The sequence below is a fragment of the Pongo abelii genome, chromosome 1 (genome assembly GCF_028885655.2).
Source record: "Pongo abelii isolate AG06213 chromosome 1, NHGRI_mPonAbe1-v2.0_pri, whole genome shotgun sequence".
In the NCBI taxonomy this organism is placed as follows: domain Eukaryota; kingdom Metazoa; phylum Chordata; class Mammalia; order Primates; family Hominidae; genus Pongo; species Pongo abelii.
This window is the reverse complement of record NC_071985.2, coordinates 156915745-156941995: the sequence shown is the minus strand read 5'-3', so window position 1 is coordinate 156941995 and position 26251 is coordinate 156915745. Positions and strand designations below refer to the sequence as shown.

Sequence of the window (26251 nt, the reverse complement as noted above, 5' to 3'; positions counted from 1 at the left end):
GAGCTGGAAATTATGCATCTTGGAGGAAGGGCCAAGTCAAATTAGATGGCCATGAACTCACTGCTCATGTAGATTCTGGGGACATAGTGTGGCATAGTGGTTGAGATGCAGGCTGCAGAGTTAGCCAGACATGGTTCAGACCGAGGTAGGTTTGAGATCTGCTTCTGCCAGCGCACCTATTGGGGAGCTTTGGGCTGTAATCAAATAGAAAACCTAACCCAGACAAGCTTAAACAATAAGAAATTTATTGACATAGCTGGAAATTCAAGTATGGGTAACTTTCAGGGTCAGCTTGATCTAGTGGCTCTTTTTCTTTTTTCTTCTTCTTATTATTTTTTGCCATACTTTCCTCCCTCAAAAAGTACATGTACTTTTCTCTGTCTGCTTTGTCCCCTGGCTGGTTCCTCCCTTGGTGATTCTGCATGCCACCTTCCCAACATCAGCCTTTTTCCTCTTCTAGGAGATCCCAGATTTTTTTTTTCTTACTGTAAAGACAATATAGGTTCATTTTAACAATTTGGAAAATAAAGAGAATAATACATAAAAATTAAAATTATCACTAATACTTCTATTTTGAAAAATCTCTAATGAGCATATATATATATTTTACATATACTTGTGAATATCTTTAAGATACATCTGTGTGTATGCATGTGTGTATATATCTCATCATGTATGTTAAAACAGTTTGGCTTTCATTTATATTCTGTTTGCCAGATTTAATCTTCTCTTACTAGACATTTTGTTGGGTTTTAATAAACATGACATTACTTTTCCAAAAAGAAATTAATTTGAACTTTATATAGTTGTTTAAATCTAAATGACCAAGTTATGCCTTTTATGCAAAGGTATTAAACCTAATTTCCTTGCAGCAGGGTTTCTGTTTAGTTGATAGTACTTGTTTTTACTTAGAACACTTAGCCGATTTGAAATTGAGTATTAGTCTTCTGGTTTTGCCTTGTGTTGTTTGACGTTGGATTTGAGAATAGTTTGCCTGGGGCCTTCTTAAACCCACATTGAAATAATTTCCTCGTCTGGTGATTTTTATGTCAGAAAAGTTCCGTGAACTTGTATCATATTTACTCCCTGGTGCAAGGGTACTGTGCTCTCTGGGGAGCGCCTGTACACATACGTTTATGAACATAAGGATGGTAAATTGATTGTGGAAAATTCCCGTTATACATGTAGAGGAAATGCTTTTTAACAATATATACATTCTGAGTCTAACACTGCCAAGAATATAAAACCCCAAATCCCTAGCCTGTGTAATGTGTAATTATCTGTGAAACTAGATTTGTGTGTATGTGTTTGTGTGTGTGTGTTTTTATGTGTGTGTGTGTGTGTCAAGACACAGAGCTTGGTCCCCATCACCTGTGGGTAATTAGCTGGGATTGCAGGGTGCATCTGGCTATCCTTGTGGACATCAGTCTCTGTTATGCAGAACCAATAATGGTTTCTCATCCTGGAAGCAACTCCCTGCTAATCTTGGTGAAATAGCAGTAGCACTCACAGCAGCTCTGCTTTCATTAAAAATTAATGGTGATGTGGGCACTGGGAATTAATTATGAGCTGTGAAATCTATGTCTGATGTGTTTAAGAAAAAAGAAAACTATGACTGCTCAAAATAGACTATTTTCAATGCATTTTGGATGTTCCTTTTCTACCACAAAAAAGGTTTAATTGATTTCAATAACTCCTTTTTTGCTCTTTTCATTAAAAAATACACACACACAGTTCGAAGTGCTTGTTTTGCTCTTCAATGATTAAAAAAAATCAAATAGTTCTTCCTTCCAAATAATTCTTTCTAATAAAACTGGTAATACATTCATAATTTTGCTGGCAATTTGGGTACTAGAATGTTTATATCTTATTGAAAGCTTAGAACAATAGTAATGAAATCAGAAGAGATTTATTATTTGCTGCTGTTACTTGTTTAATATTTGTTTCTGTTAATTATTTGAATTACATGAAATATGTTTTGCATTAAATCTTTCAGTATGAAGGAACAGATGCTTGGGAAGATAGAAAAGAATCCTTTTGCCTTGGGAATGTTTTCTCCTATTTTTTTACGATTTGGAATTTGGTGCTTTTCCAAGGTATTCTAGATGCTTAATGAGGTCTGGTAAGGATGATATGACAGGCTTATAGGAAGTGCTAATTTTTACAAATGAATTCTTTCAGGATTTGCCCTCAAGATTTTACTACCGTATGTTTTGAAAGAAAAAGCTCAAAGTAAGGTACTTATGTCCTGAAATATCTGTGGGGCATGCTCTTTCCTTCCTTCTTCCCTCCCTCCCCCCTCCCCTGCCTTTTCTTCCTTCTCATTCATTTATTCATTCAATGATTTCTTCTTCCCCAATGTTTTATTACCTTAGGTGTTCACTGCACTTGGTTCTCTCTCAGACGTGAAGATAAAACAAAGCCCTAATGAGCCTTTATTTAATCCTTACAGCAACACTATGGGTTAAGGTTAAACTATCATTTACATTTAAGAAATCAAGGCTCAGGAAGTTAAGTCCTTGGTTGCTCAAGGTCGCTGAGTTGGTAAATGATAGGTCAGGGTCTTTTATTTCTGTCTTTACCTCCCTTGGAGCGAACTCTCTCCCTATTCTCCCTGTGTGTCAGAGATGGCTCTGAACCCAGAATCTGTGGGTTTCCAGAATGTAAGCTCATTACCCTACACCATTCTGCATTAACACTTGAGATAGAAAAATGTGAGAACGATGAAGCATGATTTAAATAGACTCAATTAAAATGTAGACAAATCCGTGGATGATAAAATCTTCAGGAAGTTAATTTAAGAATGATACCATTTATTGTTCACTATTATGTCCAGAAGTATTTACATTAGTTATCACTATTTTTTTTTATTGTAAGTGTGGTTTTAAAAAAAAATTTTTTTAAATTATACTGTAAGTTCCGGGATACATGTGCAGAACGTGCAGGCTTATTACATAGGTATACACATGCCATGGTGGTTTGCTGCACCCATCAACCCATCATCTACATTAGGTATTTCTCCTAATTCTATCCCTCCCCGCAAGCCCCCCACACACCGACAGACCCTGGTGTGTGATGTTCCTCTCCCTGTGTCCATGTGTTCTCATTGTTCAACTCCCACTTATAAGTGAGAATATGCGGTGTTTGTTTTTCTGTTTCTGTGTTAGTTTGCTGAGAATGATGGTTTCCATCTTCATCCATGTCCCTCCAAATGACATGAACTCATCCTTTTTAATGGCTGCATAGTATTCCATGGTGTATATGTGCCACATTTTCTTAATCCAGTCTATCATTGATGGGCATTTTGGTTGGTTCCAAGTCTTTGCTATTGTGAACAGTGCTGCAATAAACATATGTGTGCATGTGTCTTTATAGCAGCGTGATTTATAATCCTTTGGTTATATACCCAGTAATGGGATTGCTGGGTCAAATGGTATTTCTGGTTCTAGATTCTTGAGGAATTGTCATACTTCTACAATGGTTGAACAAATTTACACTCCTGCCAACAGTGTAAAAGTGCTTCTCTTTCTCCACATCCTCTCCAGCACCTGTTGTTTCCTGACTTTTTAATGATCGCCATTCTAACTGGCGTGAGATGGTATCTCGTGGTTTTGATTTGCATTTCTCTAATGACCAGTGATGATGAGCTTTTTTTCATATGTTTGTTGGCTGCATAAATGTCTTCTTTTGAGAAGTTTCTGTTCATATCCTTTGCCCACTTTTTGATGGGATTGTTCGTTTTTTTCTTGTAAACTTGTTTAAATTATTTGTAGATTCTGGATATTATCCCTTTGTCAGATGGATAGATTGCAAAAATTTTCTCCCATTCTGTAGGTTGCCTGTTCACTGTGATGATAGTTTCTTTTGCATGCAGGAGCTCTTTAGTTTAATTAGATCCCATTTGTGAATTTTGGCTTTTGTTGCCATTGCTTTTGGTGTCCTGAAGTCTTTGCGCATGTCCTGAATGGTATTGCTTGGGTTTTATTTAGGGTTTTTAGGTTTTAGGTCTTATGTTTAAGTCTTTAATCCATCTTGAGTTAATTTTTGTATAAGGCATAAGGAAGGGGTCCAGCTTCAGTTTTCTGCTTATGGCTAGCCAGTTTTCCCAATACCATTTATTAAATAGGGAATCCTGTACCCATGGCTTGTTTTTGTCAGGTTTGTCAAAGATCAGATTGTTGTAGATGTGTGGTGTTATTTCTGAGGCCTCTATTCTGTTCCATTGGTATATATATCTGTTTTGGTACCAGTGTCATGCTGTTTTGGTTACTATAGCCTTGTAGCATGGTTTGAAGTCAGGTAACATAATGCCTCCAGCTTTGTTCTTTTTGGTTAGGATTGTCTTGGCGGTGCAGGCTCTTTTTTGGTTCCATATGAAGTTTAAAGTAGTTTTTTCTTATTCTTTGTAGAAAGTCAGTGCCCAAAGTAACTTCTCGATTCAATGCTATCCCTATCAAGCTACCATTGTTATCACTAACTCTTACTGAAATCCTATAAGGGTTGTCCCATCTACAGATGGAAAACTGTGGCTTAGTTTAGAAAGATTATCTTGCTGAAGACCATAGATCTAGTAAAAGTTTGGAGATTTAAAGCCAGGTGTGTTTGATTTAGGTTCTTTTCATGACACCACATGATCTTTGGAGGATGAAGTCATAGAGAGCCACTTGCTATGACAGAGAGGAATCAACTAGAAGTTTCCATATTCTCCTATTGGGTGCTTAGCATATGCCAGGCTTTGTGCCAAGCACCTAAGCTACAGCAATTGTGGACCGACAAATCTTTCCCTCAAAAACCTACTGTCTAGTCCTTCTGACACTGAAATCAAAGCTGCTTTTAGCCCACTGCCTATGAGAACATTTCTGACATATCTATTTTGACTAAAAATGGTGCATAATCAGGCCATATTTCTGAAAATGTTAATTAGGAAAGCAATTTTCTGTTTTCATTAAGGACAAGTGTCTTTGGTGAGGAGAGGGAAGAATAAAAGTTAATATTTGGTGAAACACTGGGCCACACTAACCGTCACATTAACCATGGGAAGAAAGTCAACTTTGGGGTTTTAAGTGTTTAGAGGTCTCTTATTAAAAAAAAAAAGGTTTATTTGAAGTTGCTGTGGTTACATTTTATTCATAAAGGTAAAACAACTGAAAAAATGGCCTAGAGAAATAATAATAAAGTCAAGAGCCAACATTTGCCAAGTGCTCGCTGCATGCTTGGCACCATACCACATGCCTACATGTGTCATTTAATGTAATCCTCACGACAACCCCAGCAGATAGCCTTATAATTCTCATTTTACAGAGCAGAGTAAGGCACAGACAAGTACAGTTAATATGCCCAAGGTCCAACAGAAGAATGGGAATTTGAACCTAGGTAGTTTATGATCCAGGTTGATTAAATTCATTTAACAATTGCTCATTTGTCCCTTTATTTTGCTCATCTAAACACAGTATAGCACTCATTTCACTTAACTCAACAGAGAGTTTTGCTTCAAGCCTTCTAAAGTGTCATAATTACTCATTGTTATCACAAAACATGTATTTAGCACCAACCACATGCCAGGCTTCATACTAGCTGACCAATATACACAGTGTTTGGCAAAAGCTAAGGTAATGTTTATCTTTTAGGTTTGTGTTTTATGTAAGTCTCTACAATGTTATATCTTCTCATAATCTTTCTGCAGAAAATTACAAGCTGGCTGCAGAATAGCAATGAGTTATTCTTTTCTATTCTTTTGTGTAAGACATAATTCAGGTTATGGAAAGGTCTGATTTCATAAACCTATGATTAGGTGAGGTAACATACAAACATGTAGATTCATTCAGGGTCTAGTTTTTACAGCTTTCTAAAGTCCATATGAGAACTCCAGTGTGTCTTCCTTTAAAAAATATATACCTTGTTTTTGGAAGATGATCTAGGGGGTAAGGTAAGATTGAGGTCACAGGAAACAAGGGTCCATGAAAATTCAGTGCAAGGCATGAGTTATTGTGGTTGTTGGCAGTCAGAGAGTGGTTAAGTGAGGACCATTGCAGCATCCTTCCTCCGGCAGCAGCAGGAGCTGGGTGACACTGAGCTGCCTGTTTCCAGGCCACTTACTGTGGCTTTGATGTGCTGTGTCTGCACCTCATTCCCCAGTTCTGTTCTCCAGCATTTCATTGTCAGCCATGGCCAGGGTACCCCACTGCCTCTCACTTCCATCACACAGCCAGCCCCAGGCAGACTGTTTTTAAAAACATAAGCCAGTCTTGCTTCTCTGCAGATGGAATGTTTTACGTGAGAAATAATCCAGCTGAGTATTTGCTCCACAGTTTGAATAAGAATGAACTGGCGAGTGGCTTAGTAGGGATTCGGGTCAGGAATGTGTTCTGCTGTCAGAAGGGGAAGTTAATGGTGGAAATTTGTAAACTGCTGGTGTTGGGTTGACATAATATGTATGGTCTAGTAGGATTAGAAGTTGGTTCTAGAGTTAGACACAGGTTGAAGTCCTGATGTTGCTTTTCAGGAGCCACCCCTTGTGAGCCTCACTTTTCCTTCCATGAAACTGAGGAAAAACTCGATGCAAGAAGTGAAGAGAGAATGCAGGTACAGTGTTTAACATATTGCCCGACACATGCTTAGTTAATGCTATCTATTTTTTTTTTTTTTGTCATTTTGGTCTTTATTTTATGGTAAAGAGAAAGCAATCCACTGTTTTTAAATCTTCCGCAAAAGCATGGTTACCAATGGCCTAGAAAATGACAAATAGTGTTAAGTCCTTCATATCAATACCCTTTCCACTAATATCATTTCTAGTGGAGCCAGTATGATTATGCTTTGATTTGCTAGCATGATTAAGCATATAACAGTGTAAGAGTCAACTAACTGATGACTTTATCAGGGAAGCCTCCATTCTTGTTTTAAATTTCCTATCTTCTTTTTTTATTTTTTTGAGACAATATCTCACTCTGTCACCCAGGCTGGAGTGTAGTGGCGATCGTAGCTCACTGCAGCTTCAGCCTCCTGGGCTCAAGCATCCTCCCATCTCAGCCTCCCAAGTACCTGGTACTTAGGCATGCACCACCATGCCTGGCTAATTTTTAAAAAATTTCTTGTAGAGACACAGTCTCATTATGTTTCCCAGGCTGGTCTCAAACTCCAGGGCTCAAGCAATCCTCTTGCCTCGACCTCCCAAAGTGCTGGGATGATAGGCATGAGCCACTGCACCTGGACTGTCTTTGTAATTTTATCAGATTTACTTTAAATGCTTTGTGGTTTTAGTGTCAGAAACACGTGCATTCATACTTATTTTACTCTTTTGGTGTAATTTTCTTATATACAGCCCCTCTTTAGCCCTAACAGTACTTTCTGATTAAGTTTTCTTTTGTCTGGAATTAATATTGAAGCATCAGTTTTCTTTTCTGTGCAATGGAATAAACTAGTGATACACATAATGTGGATGAATCTCAAAAAACATTAAGCAGAGTGAAAGAAGCCAGACACAAAGATTACATGCAGTCTAAAAGCATTTTTTAAAACACTCTTGAAAAAATAAATCTAATTTATAGTGACAGAAAGCAGATTAGTGATTACTTGGGGCCAAGGATGGGGTGGGGAAATTGACTGGGGAAGGAATAAAGGAAACCTTTCGTGGTGACAGAAATGTTCTGTATCTTGATTGTGGTGGTAGTTACAAGAGTGCTATCAAACAGTGTTCTTAAAATGGCTATACTTTATTGTATATAAAGGATGTTGCAGTAAAGTTAAATAACAAAATTCTTATCTGATGGTTTCTGTCTTTTTTACAACATGGGTTTATTTAGCCTTAATTATTAACAACAGTTGCATACTTCAAAGATTTCTAGATTGATAGCTATTTTCCCTCAATATTTAAAATACATTATTCTATTATCTACCTATTGTTGCTGAGAAGACAGTCAGTTCCATTGTTAATGTGTCTTATTTTCTTCTCCCTGGAGCTTTGTTTACTTCTTGTTTTGGATGTTGTGCACTTTCAGTAAGATGTGTCTAGTTGTGTATTTGTATTTTTATTTATTCTGCTTAAATTTTGCTGTGATTTATTACTGAATATAATGACTTCTTTCTTTAATTGTGGGAAGCTTTCAGCCACTCTCTCTTTGGATATTGGTTCTCCAACCTCTCCATTCCTTCCTCTTGGAATTCCTATTAGATGTATGGATTAGACTCTTATTTTAACCTTTTAGTATCTTAATATCCCTTAGATATTTGATGTTTTTAATATCTCTTTTATTTGTGCTGCACTTGTGCTAAAATAATTTCCTTAGGTCTATCTTACATTTCATTAATTCTTTGTCACCTGTGTTGGGATTTCTCTTTCAATGAGTACACTTTTTGTCACTACGATTTCAATTTCATACTTTTCAAGCATGCCTATGTGTTTTTTAATATTTTCTGCCTTTAGCTCTTTGGACATGTTAATCATGTTTATTTCTAAATCTCTTTTTTCTTTTTTTTTACTTGGATTATTTTTATTGTTGTATTGTTCTTTTTTTATAGAAAATTTATTTTATTTTATTATTGTTACACTTTAAGTTTTAGGGTACATGTGCACAATGTGCAGGTTAGTTACATATGTATACATGTGCCATGCTGGTGTGCTGCACCCATTAACTTGTCATTTAGCATTAGGTATATCTCCTAATGCTATCCCTCCCTCCTCCCCCCACCCCACAACAGTCCCCAGAGTGTGATGTTCCCCACCCCGTGTCCAAGTGTTCTCATTCTTCAATTCCCACCTATGAGTGAGAACATGCAGTGTTTGGTTTTTTGTCCTTGCGATAGTTTACTGAGAATGATGATTTCCAATTTCATCCATGTCCCTACAAAGGACATGAACTCATCATTTTTTATGGCTGCATAGTATTCCATGGTGCATGTGTGCCACATTTTCTTAATCCAGTCTATCATTGTTGGACATTTGGGTTGGTTCCAAGTCTTTGCTATTGTGAAGAGTGCCGCAATAAACATACGTGTGCATGTGTCTTTATAGCAGCATGATTTATAATCCTTTGGGTATATACCCAGTAATGGAATGGCTGGGTCAAATGGTATTTCTAGTTCTAGATCCCGGAGGAGTCGCCACACTGACTTCCACAATGGTTGAACTAGTTTACAGTCCCACCAACAGTGTAAAAGTGTTCCTATTTCTCCACATCCTCTCCAGCACCTGTTGTTTCCTGACTTTTTAATGATTGCCACTCTAACTGGTGTGAGATGGTATCTCATTGTGGTTTTGATTTGCATTTCTCTGATGGCCAGTGATGGTGAGCATTTTTTCATGTGTTTTTTGGCTGCATAAATGTCTTCTTTTGAGAAGCGTCTGTTCATGTCTTTTGCCCACTTTTTGATGGGGTTGTTTGTTTTTTTCTTGTAAATTTGTTTGAGTTCATTGTAGATTCTGGATATTAGCCCTTTGTCAGATGAGTAGGTTGCAAAAATTTTCTCCCATTTTGTAGGTTGCCTGTTCACTCTGATGGTAGTATCTTTTGCTGTGCAGAAGCTCTTTAGTTTAATTAGATCCCATTTGTCAATTTTGGCTTTTGTTGCCATTGCTTTTGGTGTTTTAGACATGAAGTCCTTGCCCATGCCTATGTCCTGAATGGTAATGCCTAGGTTTTCTTCTAGGGTGTTTATGGTTTGAGGTCTAACGTTTAAGTCTTTAATCCATCTTGAATTAATTTTTGTACAAGGTGTAAGGAAGGGATCCAGTTTCAGCTTTCTCCATATGGCTAGCCAGTTTTCCCAGCACCATTTATTAAATAGGGAATCCTTTCCCCATTGCTTGTTTTTCTCAGGTTTGTCAAAGATCAGATAGTTGTAGATACGCGGCGTTATTTCTGAGGGCTCTGTTCTGTTCCATTGATCTATATCTCTGTTTTGGAACCAGTACTATGCTGTTTTGGTTACTGTAGCCTTGTAGTATAGTTTGAAATCAGGTAGCGTGATGCCTCCAGCTTTGTTCTTTTGGCTTAGGATTGACTTGCTGATGCGGGCTGTTGTTTGGTTCCACATGAACTTTAAAGTAGTTTTTTCCAATTCTGTGAAGAAAGTCATTGGTAGCTTGATGGGGATGGCATTGAATCTATAAATTACCTTGGGCAGTATGGCCATTTTCACGATATTGATTCTTCCTACCCATGAGCATGGAATGTTCTTCCATTTGTTTGTATCCTCTTTTATTTCCTTGAGCAGTGGTTTGTAGTTCTCCTTGAAGAGTTCCTTCATGTCCCTTGTAAGTTGGATTCCTAGGTATTTTATTCTCTTTGAAGCAATTGTGAATGGGAGTTCACTCATGATTTGGCTCTCTGTATGTCTGTTATTGGTGTATAAGAATGCTTGGGATTTGTTACATTGATTTTGTATCCTGAGACTTTGCTGAAGTTGCTTATCAGCTTAAGGAGATTTTGGGCTGAGACAATGGGGTTTTCTAGATATACAATCATGTCATCTGCAAACAGGGACAATTTGACTTCCTCTTTTCCTAATTGAATACCCTTTATTTCCTTCTCCTGCCTAATTGCCTTGGCCAGAACTTCCAACACTATGTTGAATAGGAGTGGTGAGAGAGGGCATCCCTGTCTTGTGCCAGTTTTCAAAGGGAATGCTTCCTGTTTTTGCCCATTCAGTATGATATTGGCTGTGGGTTTGTCATAGATAGCTCTTATTATTTTGAGATACGTCCCATCAATACCTAATTAATTGAGAGTTTTTAGCATGAAGGATTGTTGAATTTTGTCAAAGGCCTTTTCTGCATCTATTGAGATAATCATGTGGTTTTTGTCTTTGGTTCTGTTTATATGCTGGATTACATTTATTGATTTGCGTATATTGAACCAGCCTTGCATCCCAGGGATGAAGCCCACTTGATCATGGTGGATAAGCTTTTTGATGTGCTGCTGGATTCTGTTTGCCAGTATTTTATTGAGGATTTTTGCATCAATGTTCATCAAGGATATTGGTCTAAAATTCTCTTTCTTGGTTGTGTCTCTGCCTGACTTTGGTATCAGGATGATGCTGGCCTCATAAAATGAGTTAGGGAGGATTCCCTCTTTTTCTATTGATTGGAATAGTTTCAGAAGGAATGGTACCAGTTCCTCCTTGTACCTCTGGTAGAATTTGGCTGTGAATCCATCTGGTCCTGGACTCCTTTTGGTTGGTAAGCTATTGATTATTGCCACAATTTCATAGTCTGTTATTGGTCTATTCAGAGATTCAACTTCTTCCTGGTTTAGTCTTGGGAGGGCGTATGTGTCGAGGAATTTATCCATTTCTTCTAGATTTTCTAGTTTATTTGCGTAGAGGTGTTTATAGTATTCTCTGACGGTAGTTTCTATTTCTGTGGGATCGGTGGTGATATCCCCTTTATCATTTTTTATTGCGTCTATTTGATTCTTCTCTCTTTTCTTCTTTATTAGTCTTGCTAGTGGTCTATCAATTTTCTTGATCCTTTCAAAAAACCAGCTCCTGGATTCATTAATTTTTTGAAGGGTTTTTTGTGTCTCTATCTCCTTCAGTTCTGCTCTGATTTTAGTTATTTCTTGCCTTCTGCTAGCTTTTGAATGTGTTTGCTCTTGCTTTTCTAGTTCTTTTAATTGTGATGTTAGGGTGTCAATTTTGGATCTTTCCTGCTTTCTCTTGTGGGCATTTAGTGCTATAAATTTCCCTCTACACACTGCTTTGAATGTGTCCCAGAGATTCTGGTATGTTGTGTCTTTGTTCTCATTGGTTTCAAAGAACATCTTTATTTCTGCCTTCAGTTTGTTATGTACCCAGTAGTCATTCAGGAGCAGGTTGTTCAGTTTCCATGTAGTTGAGCAGTTTTGAGTGAGTTTCTTAATCCTGAGTTCTAGTTTGATTGCACTGTGGCCTGAGAGACAGTTTATTATAATTTCAGTTCTTTTACATTTGCTGAGGAGAGCTTTACTTCCAACTATGTGGTCAATTTTGGAATAGGTGTGGTGTGGTGCTAAAAAAATGTATATTCTGTTGATTTGGGGTGGAGAGTTCTGTAGATGTCTATTAGATCCTCTTGGTGCAGAGCTGAGTTCAATTCCTGGGTATCCTTGTTAACTTTCTGTCTCGTTGATCTGTCTAATGTTGACAGTGGGGTGTTAAAGTCTCCCATTATTATTGTGTGGGAGTCTAAGTCTCTTTGTAGGTCACTCAGGACTTGCTTTATGAATCTGGGTGCTCCTGTATTGGGTGCATATATATTTAGGATAGTTAGCTCTTCTTGTTGAATTGATCCCTTTACCATTATGTAATGGCCTTCTTTGTCTCTTTTGATCTTTGTTGGTTTAAAGTCTGTTTTATCAGAGACTAGGATTGCAACCCCTGCCTTTTTTTGTTTTCTATTTGCTTGGTAGATCTTCCTCCATCCTTTTATTTTGAGCCTATGTGTGTCTCTGCACGTGAGATGGGTTTCCTGAATACAGCACACTGATGGGTCTTGACTCTTTATCCAATTTGTCAATCTGTGTCTTTTAATTGGAGCACTTAGTCCATTTACATTTAAAGTTAATATTGTTATTTGTGAATTAGATCCTGCCATTATGATGTTAGCTGGTTATTTTGCTCGTTAGTTGATGCAGTTTCTTCCTAGCCTCGATGGTCTTTACAATTTGGCATGATTTTGCAGTGGCTGGTACCGGTTGTTCCTTTCCATGTTTAGTGCTTCCTTCAGGAGCTCTTTTAGGGCAGGCCTGGTGGTGACAAAATCTCTCAGCATTTGCTTGTCTATAAAGTATTTTATTTCTCCTTCACTTATGAAGCTTAGTTTGGCTGGATATGAAATTCTGGGTTGAAAATGCTTTTCTTTAAGAATGTTGAATATTGGTCCCCACTCTCTTCTGGCTTGTAGAGATTCTGCTGAGAGATCCGCTGTTAGTCTGATGGGCTTCCCTTTGATGGTAACCCGACCTTTCTCTCTGGCTGCCCTTAACATGTTTTCCTCCATTTCAACTTTGATGAATCTGACAATTATGTGTCTTGGAGTTGCTCTTCTCGAGGAGTATCTTTTTGGTGTTCTCTGTATTTCCTGAATCTGAATGTTGGCTTGCCTTGCTAGATTGGGGAAGTTCTCCTGGATAATATCCTGCAGAGTGTTTTCCAACTTGGTTCCATTCTCCCTGTCACTGTCAGGTACACCAGTCAGACGTAGATTTGGTCTTTTCACATAGTCCCATATTTCTTGGAGGTTTTGTTCATTTCTTTTTATTTGTTTTTCTCTAAACTTCTCTTTTCGCTTCGTTTCATTCATTTCATCTTCCATCACTGATACCCTTTCTTCCAGTTGGTCACATCGGCTCCTGAGGCTTCTGCATTCTTCACGTAGTTCTCGAGCTTTGGCTTTCAGCTCCATCAGCTCCTTTAAGCACGTCTCTGTATTGGTTATTCTAGTTATACATTTGTCTAAATTTTTTTCAAAGTTTTTAACTTCTTTGCCTTTGGTTTGAATTTCCTCCTGTAGCTCAGAGTAGTTTGATCGATAGAAGCCTCCTTCTCTCAACTCGTCAAAGTCATTCTCCATCCAGCTTTGTTCCGTTGCTGATGAGGAACTGCGTTCCTTTGGAGGAGGAGAGGCGCTCTGCTTTTTAGAGTTTCCAGTTTTTCTGCTCTGTTTTTTCCCCATCTTTGTGGTTTTGTCTACTTTTTGTCTTTGATGATGGTGATGTACAGATGGGTTTTTGGTGTGGATGTCCTTTCTGTTTGTTAGTTTTCCTTCTAACAGACAGGACCCTCAGCTGCAGGTCTGTTGGAGTTTGCTAGAGGTCCACTCCAGACCCTGTTTGCCTGGGTATCAGCAGCAGTGGCTGCAGAACAGCGGTTTTTTGTGAACCGCGAATGCTGCTATCTGATCCTTCCTCTGGAAGTTTTGTCTCAGAGGAGTACCCGGCCATGTGAGGTGTCCGTCTGCCCCTACTGGGGGGTGCCTCCCAGTTAGGCTGCTCGGGGGTCAGGGGTCAGGGACCCACTTGAGGAGGCAGTCTGCCTGTTCTCAGATCTCCAGCTGCATGCTGGGAGAGCCACTGCTCTCTTCAAAGCTGTCAGACAGGGACATTTAAGTCTGCAGAGGTTACCACTGTCTTTTTGTTTGTCTGTGCCCTGCCCCCAGAGGTGAAGCCTACAGAGGCAGGCAGGCCTCCTTGAGCTGTGGTGGGCTCCACCCAGTTCGTGCTTCCCGGGTGCTTTGTTTACCTAAGCAAGCCTGGGCAATGGTGGGCGCCGCTCCCCGAGCCTCGCTGCCACCTTGCAGTTTGATCTCAGACTGCTGTGCTGGCAATCAGCGAGACTCTGTGGGGGTAGGACCCTCCGAGCCAGGTGCGGGATATAATCTCCTGGTGTGCCGTTTTTTAAGCCCGTCGGAAAAGTGCAGTATTAGGGTGGGAGTGACCTGATTTTCCAGGTGCCATCTGTTACCCCTTTCTTTGACTAGTAAGGGGAACTCCCTGACCCCTTGCACTTCTGGAGTGAGGCAATTCCTCAGCCTGCTTCGGCTGGCACACGGTGCGCTGCACCCACTGTCCTGCACCCACTGTCTGGCACTCCCTAGTGAGATGAACCCGGACCTCAGATGAAAATGCAGAAATCACCCGTCTTCTGCGTCGCTCATGCTGGGAGCTGTAGACTGGAGCTGTTCCTATTTGGCCATCTTGGTTGCCTTCCTCTAAATCTCTTTCATTTTCTTCCATTATTCCAGGTCATGGTATGCCAGTTCTGCTCTCTGCTGTATTTGTGTCCTGTTTCCCTATGTCGTTTGTAATTTTTGATCACAAGCACATTTTCAACAAGGTTTGTTTACCATGGGACTCCCATGAAGTCTGAACTACAGAAGTGGTTTGGGGTTTGCCTCTGCCAGGTCCCTGGAGGTTTCATTGGCCCTAGATTAATTTTTGTGTTAAACTTCTGTTGTAAATTGTGTTTCTGGAGAAGACCACAACAATAGACCCTCTCCCAATAGCTCTTTTGTAATGTGATCTTGCCACTCCTCCATCAAGAGGTGGAGTTTATGATCCCTTCCCCTGATTCTGAGATGCCTGTGACTGACTTTGATTGACAGAATGTGGCAGAAATGACACTGCATCACTTCCAAGGCTGGCCTTATGAGACTCCCCACTTTTGCTTTCACTACTTGGAGAGCTCCCTTTTGGAGGCCAGTCATCATATTAGAAGCATAACTAACTGGAGAACACTATGTGGTGGAGAAGCTCATGCTGTCTACATATAGAGTGAAATGGCATATCAATGAATTAAACATGAAAGTGAAGATTTCTTGGCCCTTTCCATCTTACTCAGCCCATTGGAGCCACCAGCTGAAAGCATGGGAGTGAATGAGCCCAGCCCCGAGTGGAGCAGAAGACCCAACCAGTGAAGCCCGGCCTGAATTCCTGACTAACAGGTGATGAGCAAGTAGCTTGAATCCACCAACTAACCTTGGGATTCCACTTCTTGCAGTCGATCCTTTTCCACTCATTGTGTAGGCAGTTGGGAACATGTCTTCTTATTTCATTACTCTAGTGGGTGAAACTTTTCAAGTGTTTCATTGGGGCCCTTTCCAGTCAGATTAGTTTACTGCAGTGACCAGAAATGTATCTTCACTCATTATGGCCCAGGTTAATTCTTGACCCCTCTGGCACAACTGTCTCTCATCATCATAAAGAAGCATAACATATATAACTATTCCCTCTCTTATGCCACCCCTCTCCTCACAAACATGTAGTGGTTTCCAATTTTCTATGAAATAAAACTCTTGTTTTTCAGTTCCAGATATTTTTATCTAATGAAAGGCCCATACTTCTTATTTATTTATCTATTTATTTATTTATAAGAGATGGGATCTCACTATGTTGCCCATCTGGTCTTGAACTCTTGACCTCCAGTGATCCTCCCACCTTGGCCTCCTAAAGTGTTGGAATTATAGGTGTGAGCCATTGCATCCAGCAAAATCCCCACTTTTCTTATCTCACTGGTCTACATATCTGTTTCTCAGTCAACCTGAACTATCTCTTCTTCCTCTACCTACCCCACTCCATATCCTGTCTCCATAATTTTACTCTCATTATTCTCTTTGCATGAGATACCCAAAGCTCTGGTGTTCACATGTAGATAGATCTAACCTATCTTTCAAACCCCACTAAATCACTTCCTCCTCTATAAAGCCTTTTTTGGTAACCCAAGCTGTAATGTCTCCCTCCTTTGAAGCCCAGTAATATTTTTTACCTGTCAATGTCTTATGATTTCTGCCTTCTCAGATTTTTAAATCATAGTGGTTTAGAATAGAAATTGGCAAATTACAGTGCAAGTTACTGACCAAATCCAGCCCACTATCTGTTTAGGAGAAATAAAGTTTTATTGGAACACAGTCACACTCATTCATTAAGATATTGTCTATGGTTACTTTTGCACTACAATGGCAGAGCTGATTCTTTGTAAGGAAGACCAGCAAAGCTTAAAATATTTATTGTCTGGCCTTTTACAGAAAAAAGGTTGCTGATCCCTGATTTAGAGCATGAAAATTGGATTTTGTATTACACCTTTATATATACATATATTTTTTATTTTACTGTAAGTTCTGGGATACATGTGCAGAATGTGCAGGTTTGTTACATAGGTATACATGTGCCATGGTGGTTTGCTGCATCTGTCAACCCGTCATCCAGGTTTTAAGTTCTGCATGTATGTATTTGTCCTGATGCTCTCCCTCCCCTTGCTTCCCACCCTGTGACAGGCCCCAGTGTGTGATGTTCCCCTCCCTGTGTCCATGTGTTCTTGTTGTTCAACTCCCACTTATGATTGAGAACATGCAGTGTTTGGTTTTCTGTTCCTGTGTTAGTTTGCTGAGAATGATGGCTTCCAGCTTCATCCATGTCCCTGCAAAGGACATGAACTCATTCTTTTTTATGGCTGCATAGTATTCCACGGTGTATATGTGCCACATTTTCTTTATCCAGTCTAACATTGATGGGCATTTGGGTTGATTCCAAGTCTTTGCTATTGTAAATAGTGCTGCAATAAATATATGTGTGCATGTGTCTTTATAGTAGAATGATTTATAATCCTTTGGGTATATACCCAGCAATGTTACCCCTTGATATTTACCAGCTGTATGATTCACATCTTGCTGTGAAGGCCAAGTGACAGAATGTGAATGCACTCTTTTGGAATCTATGAAGTATAAATGTAGAGTGTTACTATTGCTATTACTTTCGCCTTCACTCAAAGTGTGTTATGGTTTGCCTCTAACTGAGTAAACAGTTCTTATAAGGAAATGGAAGGAAAGTAGAAACAGGGTGGTGTCAATGAGATACCACCTTATTCCTGGAAGAATAACCATTATCAAAAAATAAAAATAATAATAGATGTTGGCAGGGATGTGATAAAAAGGAAATGCTTTTACACTGCTGTGGGAATGTAAACTAGTACAACCACAGTGGAAAACAATGTGGAGATTCCTTAAAGAACTACAAGTAAAACTACCATTTGATCCAGCAATCCCACTACTGGGTATCTACCCAGAGGAAAATAAGTCATTATACAAAAAAGATACCTGCACACGAATGTTTATAGCAGCACAATTTGCAATTGCAAAAATATGGAACCAGCCCAAATACCCATCAATCAATGAGTGGATAAAGAAATAGTTTTATATATATATATATATATATATATATATGCACACACACACACAAATACACACACCCACATATATATACACACCCACACACACCATAGAATACTACTCAGCCATAAAAAATAATAAAATAATGGCATTCACAGCAACTTGGAATGGAATTGGAGACCATTATTCGAAGTGAAGTAGTAACTCAAGGATGGAAAACCAAACATCATATGTTCTCACTCACAAGTGGGAGCTAAGCCATGAGGATGCAAAGGCATACAAATGATACAATGGACTTTGGGGACTCGGAGAAAAGGGTGGGAGGGAGTAAGGATAAAAGACTACACATTGAGCACAGTATACACTGCTTGGGTGATGGGTGCACCAAAATCTCAGAAACCACCACTAAGGAACTTATTCATGTAACCAAACACCACCTGTTCCCCAAAAGACCTATAGAAATAAAAAAGAAAAAGAAACAGGGTGGTGCTATGTTGGGTATTATTGTATTCTTTCTATAACAGTGTATAGATATGTGTGCACAAGCAACATGATCTAGATAGAAGCATCAGTAAGCAGAGACCTATATTAAACTTAGAGAAACAGAGAAAAATTTTCCCTTGTAAGCTCTGATGTGGAACAATGTGACCACAGTATAGACACAGATTAATGTGTACCAGCACATCTTTTGTACACATCTTTGCTCTGTAAACTGTGCACCTGAAGATGAGATTTCAAAAGTGAAAAAGCTGACATTGTCCTTTCTATCTTGAAATAATCTCTCAGCTTCTGTGTTTTTGTAGAGGCAGATTTTTGAACATGGAATGTCAAAGATGATTTCTCAGTGTGGATAAAATAAATGAGAGGCCATTGTTAAAAACAAAAAATGAGGCCAACTCCACACTGACAGCTCAGAGATGGTGGTTAAGAAAGCCCTGTTTCTAACCAAATCCCACAGCCAGTAGTAGTTTAAAAGAAGTAATGTATGTCCCATCAGGAAATTTTGCTTCTACATTTCTTCTGGGATGTTATTAAATTTTCTTCTAGGAAGGAGACCAGTAAGCTACAAATTGTTTTCTCTACTGTTTGTGCAGTGAAAGCAGCGGGTGGGAGGGGAGTGTTTAAGGAGTCTGGCATTCTGTGGGGCATCAGGGCCTCTTTAATTAGAGGAAAGCTGTCAGGGAAGATGGACAGTGTTCCCTTTGTTAGGGCAACACAGTGTCATTCAAAATCATACTTGTTTTTAAACTCAGTGTATTTGCACACAACCACAGTGAGATACACAGTTTAGATGATGCATGAGAATTTTGATAGGAGATGTTTGCTTTCAAAAATAAAACAAATAGTGACACAGGCTTTTGAAAACCAAGAGTTGCAATGAGAGTGCCGTAAAAAGTTCACTCTAATTTTGAAATTTGCTGGTAAATGGGTTATATCAGCTTGAGGGGAACTATAACATACATGATACTTTGAATCTGAAAATGGAATAAAAACTGTTCTGTCAGTAGAAGTAAATTTTACAACACTGAATCCTTTGTTGCTTTTTTTCTTTCTTAGGCATCTTCAATTCTAAATAAATTTGTACAACAATAAAATGATATAAATTGTTAAAATTTTTCAATTTCTAGGACTTTCTTTGACTTGGGCAAGATTAAGAGGAGAGGTTAGTGTCTGTATATCTTAGTGATGATATTCACATCATCCAGGAAATTTTATTTTCTAGAACAAATTGCCTATTATGGCTAATCAATAGTGTACTGATATCTTAATGAAGCATTTCCTTTAAGAGAAGTGACCTAGTGTGGAACCTGTTGTTGACATTTGTCCCAGGTCACTGGTATATAAAATGCCCTGTGTTGTGCTTAATTTTTTATGTTGTTTTATTATAAGCAATCGTGGATTACCCAATAGGCAAGCTACACATTCCAAAAGCATCAATAAAATAGGAGCATGAAAAAAGAAACAACTAGGGTTGCTCAAGAAAGTGATATATAAGCATCAAAGTAATTTTCATGAAAGACAAAGCAAGACTCTATTGGACTTTGTTATAGCTGCTACTGAGGCACCACATAATGATGTTTTGATCAATGATGGGCCACATATACAACAGTGGCTCCATAAGATTATAATGGAGCTGCACTGTGTAGGTGTATCATTTTTCCTTTATACCATATTTTTACTGTAGATTTTCTATGTTTAGATACACAAATACTTACAATTGTATTACAACTGCTTACAGTATTTGATAGAGTAACATTCTGTAGGGGTTTGTGGCTAGGAGCAGTAAGCTGTATCATAAGCCTAGATGTGTAGTGGGCTATACCATCTATGTTTGTGCAAGTACACTTTATGATGTTTGCACAATCATGAAATTACCTAGTGATGAATTTCTCAGAACATATCCCTGTTGGTAATGACTATATGAATTTTAGCAAGGTTTCTATGCTAAATTATACATTGGGGGAGGGAACACCACAAAATTTTCAATGCTTAGGCCTTAAAAATTCATAATCAGGCCTGATTACATGTCACATAATAATTTTGTTGGATCATAGTAGGCTTTTTAGAGAAAATCACAGAAAGAAAAGACACACCCTCATAGGCTCCACAAGGAGCCTATACAAGCATAAAAAATATACCCAGGAAACAGAGACCTAATCAGTTTATAATTTAGTTATAATTGTGTTTGATGTTTTATTTGGTTTGACTATGTTGTTAACTCTCATGTTGACAGAGTACTTTATTAAATTGTTAAATACCCATTTGTTTGAAATATGGGTAATTTGCAGTTACTGATTACATGCTGTGAGACATGACCCACCACACTGCAGGTAGATGATCAGAGAGTATCTCTCCATAGTTGAAGTTTGCCCGGCTATAGCCCAATAGACTAATGACTGTGGAAGTGAGCTGCATGGAACTCAACTAATTGGAGCCTTCAAATAATTGGATTTTTTCCTCTTGTACTATTTTTTCTGTTTGAAAAAGAAGCAATGCCATGACAATAACCTAGATAAATTTTTTTAAAGTGGGTTCCTAATTGTGGTTCTGGAGCAGTACATATTAAGCCCAATTTCCTGGCCCACTTCCATCTATAGTTCTGCTTAGTGAAAACTATTGTTGCTAAGGATGATGCTGGAAAACTCCAACTTTTAAAGAAGTATTACTTTTGTTTGCAATATTGAAATAAAGTAGACAAACAGATTCAGAAACATTTTTTAACCGTAAGAATTGAGGCAGAAATTTTCTATGTAACTCCAGTTCATTTTACTGAAGCCACAGTTTTATTTATTCAGCTCTACTTCTATCATTGAGATAATTAAGTTTCATTGTGTCTGGCCTGACATCTTTCTTAGAATATCCAAGGATGGCAGCATTTTGAAGTAGGCCTACCAAAGACATTCATCCACAAAGCCACGTATGTGCCCAAAAAGTGTTTTCCCGGGGGAAATATCTATTCCCTCTTTGGAAAATTTCATTGAGTTGAAATAAACTTGAGGCCAAATTGCTGGTCTAAGGAAAAATTATAAAGTGTGTGGAAAGAAACCAACATCTGGTGAGAACCTACTATTTGCCTATTGTTTTATCTACATTACTTCATTTAATTCTGTAAACCAAAAAGTATCTGAGACACGTCTCAATCAATTTAGAAGTTTATTTTGCCAAGGCTAAGGACATGCCCATGACACAGCCTCAGGAGGTCCTGATGACATGTGCCCTGGGTGGTTGGGCTACAGCTTGATTTTACACATTTTAGGGAGACATAAGAAATCAATCAGTACATATAAGATGTAAATTGATTCAGTCCAGAAAGGTGGGACAACTCAAAAGACGGTGGTGGGCTCCAGGTCATAGATTGATTCAAAGATTTTCCAAATGCCAACTGATTAAAAGAGTTCATCTAAAAATCTGGAATCCATAGAAAGGAGTGTCTGGGTTAAGATAAGCAGTTGTGGAGACCTAGGTTCTTTTTTTTTTGTGTTTTTTTTTTGTTTGTTTGAGATAGAGTCTCACTCTGTCGCCCAGGCTGGAGTGCAGTGGCGTGATCTCGGCTCACTTCAAGCTCTGCCTCCGAGGTTCACGCCATTCTCCTGCCTCAGCCTCCCTAGTAGCTGGGACTACAGGTGCCCACCACCACGCCCAGCTAATTTTTTGTATTTTTAGTAGAGACGGGGTTTCACCATGTTAGCCAGGACGGTCTTGATCTCCTGACCTTTTGATCCGCCCGTCTTGGCCTCCCAAAGTGCTGGGATTACAGGCGTGAGCCACTGCGCCTGGTGGACCTAGGTTCTTATTATATAGATAAAGCTTCCTGGTAGTAGGCTTCAGAGAGAATAGATCGTGTAAGTGTTTCTTATCAGACTTAAAAAGGTGCCAGACTCTTAATTAATTCTCTCCTGGATGGAGGAAAAGACCTGGAAAGGGAAAGGAGTTCTCTACAGAATGTAGACTTTCCCCATAAGAGACAGCTTTGCAGGGCCTTTCAAAATATGTCAAAGAGGCCGGGCATGGTGGCTCATGCCTGTAGTCCCAGCACTTTGGGAGGCTGAGGTGGGCAGATCAACTGAGGTCAGAAGTTCTAGACTGAGCAACATGGTGAAACCCTATCTCTACTAAAAATACAAAATTTAGCTGGGTGTGGTGGTGCATGCCTGTAGTCCCAGCTACTCAGGAGGCCGAGGCAGAAGAATCGCTTGAACCTGGTAGGTGGGGGTTGTAGCGGGCCTAGTTTGAGCCACTGCACTCCAGCCTGGGTGACAGAGTGAGGCTCTATCTCAAGAACAAACAAACAAACAAAATATGTCAAAGAAATGTATTTTAGGGTAAAATACTTGGACTTCTTTCAAGGCTTGCTATCTGTCATGTGATGCTATATTAGAGTCAGGCTGGAATTTACTGGTATTGCTAGAAGACGTCTTAAGATCTCTGTTTTGGTGTTATTGCTGGTCAGCTATGCCTGGATCCCAAAGGGAGGAGGGTATAATGAGGCATGTCTAGCTCCCTCTTCCCATCATGGCCTGCACTAGTTTTTCAGGTTAATTAAGAAAGCCTTTGGCTAAGAGGAGGGGTGTATTCAATTGGTTGGGGGGGTTAGAATTTTATTTTAGGCTTACATTCCTCACAAAACTTCTAGGGATATTTGCATTCTTATTATCTTCATTTCTCGGATAAGAAAGCTGCAGCTGTATTTTTCCAAAAATATTTAACCTGTGTCGAATCATGAATAAATAATCAGGCAAATCAAATTTGAGGAACATTCTGCAAAACAGCTTTTCAAAACAACTATTAAAAACAACTCTTCAACACTGTCAATGTCTTGAAAGACAAAATAGGAGAACTATTCTAGATTAAAAGAGATGAAAGACATGATAAATCAAAAGCAATACGTGATCCCTGTTGCCTTCCTGACTGAAATCAACAATAAGGAATATTGTTGGTACAAAAGGGAATTTTAAAATATGGTCGTAAATGTGATAATGATGTGTAGTTGTGTAAGAGAGTATTCTTGATATTATAAGAGACATGCTAAAGTCTTTAAAAGTGAAGTGTCTTAATGTCGGCAACTTACTATCAAATGTTGCAGGGGTGTGTGTGTGTGTATGCACACACATGGAGAGAGAGAGAAAGAGAGATAGAGGGGAAAAGTAAATGTGGCAAAATGTTAACAAATGTTTAATTAGCCAGGCACAGTGGTTTGAGCCTGTAGTCCCACCTACTCGGGAGGCTGAGAAAGGAGAATGTCCTGAGCCCAGGAGTTCAAGGCTACAGTGAACTATAATTGTGTCACTAAACTTCAGCCTGGGCAACATAGACAGACTATCTCTTAAAAAAATAAAAAAGGTAAAACAAATTGATGAATCTCTGTAACGTGTATATAGGGTGTTCTTTGTATTATTCAATTTTTCTTCAGGCTTGAAATTTCTCCAAATAAAAAGTTGGGGAAATCTGAAAGGATGCTGAGTTGCAGAGAGGTAAAATAATGATAGCAAGATTTAAATCGAGGTGTTTCTGCTTTAGCTTTGGTTCCAACTCCCTGCACACAAGTTACCTCTCATCTGGCTGGGAAAATGAGAGGTCACTCTTGAAAAATTGGCTCACAATACAAAGAAGTATATCCCAACTCACAAATGAGTCAGAGTTACAGTAAAGACTGTAGGAGTTTGGAAGAGGAGTCGATGCTGCCATGCCCTAAGGCCAGGAACTGTATCTCTTTCTTCAGGGCTCTATGTCCAGGTTCTTGCATACAGTAGGCACTCAAATAAATTTACTGAATAAGTACTTCCTGTTAGTATTGGCCATCCTGTGGATTGTGACTTTTGAATTAGACACTTAAAGATGAGTTGGATTTTGATTACTGAAAAGAAGGGAAGACTATCCAGGTAAATAAATGGCATGCGAAAAACAATGCAGGGCAGGGAAGAAAATTGGGGAGTGAGGGGTGGGGGAAAAGCTGGATAAACTGATAAAATTACTTAATAGCTTATCCTTAGGTCTCATCACTTGCATAGACTTGATGATAGTTTTAGAGAGATATTATTTTGTGTTCATGTTTTTCTTCTTCTTCAACATATTGTTCTTACTGCCTCCCCTGCCCCACACCCATTTTGGATTAGGAGAAGGAATATTGCTTATTGCGAGGGTCAGCCTGGGTTTTAGCCTTAAAACGTCCCAAAGAAAAATATCTGGGCACATTCACTCTGAGGTGCAGAGCTAGAAGAAAGCTTTTCAGGACGCCAAGAGTATTTCATTTGACAGCACATATTCTCTTTCATTCAAGATGAACCCTTAGCTAAATCTCGTTATTTTGCTATTTCTCATCCATGAAGAAGCCACTTGAGGTGCCCAAAGAACCCTAGCATGCCAACTGTTAGCATGGCTGGTGCGTGAGATCGCTAGCACTATGTACTCTGCAGGAATGTCATCTCAAATGCATCATTTTGCTAAGTAAGTGCCCCTGCTCAGTGCCAACACTAGTTTGTCTTCTGAAAAGGCATGCTTCCTAGAAATTACCCTTTAGCTGACCCCACAGCACAACACACATTACATGTTTAGTGATGTCACTCCCATTCCCTGGTTGCAGACAAGAGACGCCAGGGAAGAGGAGGGAGTTTAGCATTGAGGGAAATAGAAAATGTTTATTTTATGTCTCTCATCAGAGGCTCAATGCCAGACACACACATTTCAGGGCTCAGCACACTGAACATGCAGACATACATGGAATCCACAGTGAGAGTATGGAGAATCCAAGTGGAATGTGGGACCAGAAAGAGGCGGGAAGATCAGAGTTATGTGTAATAAAAGAGCTTTAATAAGTTGCAAGAAAAATTTCGGGTTTCATGTAAAGGAGGATTTTGAAAAGATTAGAACTATTGGAGCTGGGAAATTCCTATAGAATGTTGTGAAATTCCCTCTTTAACTACTATGGATTCCTTTCTGAGATGGATTGAGTTTGTACTGTCTTGTCTCAAACACAGGGTTAATTCAGAAGTCTACTTAAGACACTATTAACATTTATGCAATAGCCAGATACATGTGACTGCTTCATATCATTAAAGAATAGAGCAGTTTTGCCTCCCCCCTCCAAAAAAAGGTACCACTATATTAACTTTCTTTGGTTTTCCCTAGGCTTAACAAGTGGATTTTTGGGTTTGCTGAAGAAGAAAAAGAAGGAGAAGGAGAAGGAGGAGGAGAAGAAGAGAAGTGTGATTAACAAGAAAAAAAACTTATTTGGGGGCTATGAACACCTTGAATATTTAACAGAATATCAGCTACTCATCTGTAACCATTCACTACATAGCTAAACTTTTAGTAATAATGTAGGTATTCTCTGGCCAAGAGAAAGATAGGATGTGTGTGTGTGTGTGTGTGTGTGTGTGTGTGTGTGTGTGTATAACAGAAGAAAATGGAAATAAAATAAAATAAAGGATATTTTGGAGTCAGTGAGTAAATATTTACTTTTAGAGTATAGCATGTTTTAATGGAATATGATGTGTAGGACTGGAGGAGGAATAACAAATATATTTACTTATAATTACTTATTGTTTTTACAAACTCTACTTACTAAAAATTATCTGAGATGGCTCACATTTATCCAACAAACACTGCTGAAAGCCTCATATATCCTTTGCCTAAATTTGTTGAGAGTAGGTACAGAGCACCACATGAGTCAGAATTCATAATGGCATGTACAAGGAATGTGATCACTAGTAGGAGGCAATTCTCTATGGAATTCCTAAGTTTCTGTATGTCTTGTGATAAGAGGTAGAGAATGCCTTTGTTATAGATTATCTTTTCAAGAATATTTGCATTATTGACTAGCCTTGGGGGAGAAAAAGGGAGAGACATAAAGACAGAAAGAATATTTCCCTCAAGAGCAATAGGCCAGCATGCTTACTGCCTATTATAAAGTATTTGAGTTCCCTAAGCTCAGGATTTTTTCCTTTTAAACAAAACCCACAGTGGCTTGGTTTTCTTCAAGTTACCATGTGGGAACTGGGGCTTAGGGAATGGGTGCAATTGCTGTAATAAGTAGCCCCATAACTGTAAGTAATAAATAGTTCTACATCTCTGGTCCAGGGGTCTTGTAGCTTCATCCAACAGCCATAAAAATGTGTA

The 26251-nt window shown here is 38.9% G+C and overlaps 1 long non-coding RNA gene across 1 annotated transcript in view; it reads left to right on the top strand.

The window, feature by feature from the left end:
* LOC129050588 (uncharacterized) overlaps positions 1-25570 on the top strand; it is a 183067-nt gene extending 157497 nt beyond the window's left edge. The window contains exons 13-18 of the long non-coding RNA XR_010135647.1: positions 1997-2096; positions 2182-2237; positions 6503-6582; positions 14717-14808; positions 15313-15415; positions 25262-25570. This is a non-coding gene — a long non-coding RNA (uncharacterized LOC129050588). The remainder of the gene's footprint in view (positions 1-1996; positions 2097-2181; positions 2238-6502; positions 6583-14716; positions 14809-15312; positions 15416-25261) is intronic.
* Positions 25571-26251: the final 681 nt, after the last annotated feature.